This window comes from Paramisgurnus dabryanus, chromosome 21, assembly GCF_030506205.2.
Source record: "Paramisgurnus dabryanus chromosome 21, PD_genome_1.1, whole genome shotgun sequence".
NCBI lineage: Eukaryota > Metazoa > Chordata > Actinopteri > Cypriniformes > Cobitidae > Paramisgurnus > Paramisgurnus dabryanus.
Window position 1 is genome coordinate 23,768,204 of NC_133357.1, and position 2,251 is coordinate 23,770,454.

Genomic DNA, 2,251 nt, shown 5'->3' on the forward strand with positions numbered 1-2,251 from the left:
GCAGGATGTGGGTGAAGCTGAGGTGGCTGGTTGAAACCACGCCTGCCTAACTTGAAAGTAGTGACAGCAGTGGCAGTTCACCCATCATTCAAGTGGCCACGCCCTTAATTATGCAGAACTTTAAGGCTTAAAAAATTCACCCCCTCACAGTTGTCATGAAGGGCAAGATTAGCCATATAGACCAAAAACACTTTTTGTACCCTGCTGTAAACATATTATTATCTAATGTATAGTTGGGCATTTTAAAGGAACACGCCGACTTTTTGGGACTTTAGCTTATTCACCATATCTCCAGAGTTAGATAAGTCCATACATACCTTTCTCATTTCTGTGCGTGCTATAACTCTTGTCTGATGCACCCACCACTAGCTTAGCTTAGCACAAAGACTGGAAGTGAATGGCTCCAGCTAGCATACTGCTCCCAGTAAGTGACAAAATAACTCAAACATTTTCCTATTTATATGTTGTGATTTATATATTCACAGCGTGTACAAATAACAAGATCATATGAGACACAGACATCTTTTAACAGTATACATACTGGGAACTATATTCTCAGTAGGCGAAGCACTGCTACTTGGTACTGACTATTTACTACTGTAAAATTTACTACAGTTAACTACAGTAAATACTAAAGTTTCATGGGTTTGTTTAGGATGCTATAAATCATTGTGGAAAAACTGTAATAATTACACTGTAGTGGAAATGTGCATAACGTTTGTGTAGATGACAATAACATTTAACTTATAGGAGCCATTTTACAACATAAGCTGTGCAATAATCATGAAGTTTATAACAGGCTATCATCTTGACTGCTGACTTATTGATGTAAGACAGAGGCTAGAAAACAATGTGAGACAAATAAAATCCAAAGTGGGTTATACTGTAGTATATTCTGTCGGGTTTGGTACACAAAGACCCCCAAAATAACCAGTATGCTCTTAAAATGGGTAGTTCACCTGAAAATGAACCTGTTCTCTTTTTATTCTCTAGCACAATTTCCATCTGTGGAAAAGAAAAAAATATATAAAATGAGTTCATATTTTATTACAACTCTTATGTATAAGTTTGGTGTGTGATGTATATTGATTATATAACAAAGGGGATCAGTTTAGGACTAGAGCTAAAAAAACTTAATGCAAGAGAGAGAGAGAGAGAGAGAGAGAGAGAGAGAGAGAGAGATAATGTTCCTGTGACTGTTATAAAAGTATTATGATGTTGTTTATCTACCAAAACATGTTTTACAGCTTGTTTAATTTTTATATTGTATCACCACTGCCAAAGGCATATTCAGCAAATATTATGTGCGATAACGGGATGTGGTACACGTACTTACATTTGACCAAATTATTTACTATAATCTAATTGTCTAATTTGATTACATTTTAACTATCTGAAGATAAATCTGAAAGCTAACAGGTAATAGAAAGTGTTTATGTGCCCTTTGGAATGTAAATTGTTTTTTTTTTTGGACTCATACTGTTATAGGGAAACAATGTCATCAAAATAAAAATGCTCAGTTTGTTTATGGGCCGTATTTTAAAAGTACAAAGCTGTCACTGGGGCGGTACTCTTTCAAAAAGTAAACCTTTGTACCTAAACAGTTCATATTAGTACCAGGTCAATTTTGCAATTTCTATAACATTACATCTTTCTCATGGGCATTTAATAATGCATTTTCAGTCTGGGTTAAACTTTTCTAAGGCTCATTTTACATGCACTTTGAATAAGGTGCTTCACTTCTATCCATCATTTACAATAATATATCACTTCTAAATGATTATATACAAAATGAATGGTAGTTATTAAGATTGATGTAGTTTGGAATTGCTTAAATGTGTTGTATTTTGTTACATGCACACTTACTGAAGATAAGATTAATGAGTTGTTGCTTTTCATATAACAAAGCTAGAACTTTTTTGAAGACTGAAAGTGTCATTTTATTATCACTGACCTAGAACAAACTGTCTTTACAAAAATGAATTCAGATAATAAAATCCCATTGATGTCGGCAGAGTTTAAGCAAAACACTGTTTACGTGCATGTGAGTTAGTGAAGTGTCAAACAGTAAGTTCATTTGCAGATGCATGATCTATTTGGCACGTCCATGTTTATAGGGTCTGTTGTGGGTGTGGAGGAAGGTGTGTTGGGGGATGGACTTGTCACAACTGATAAGATATTTTCTGGACATGATTCATGTGGTTTAGATTTTCGAAAACATAGCAGAATTACTTTTCAAGATGTTTCGGCC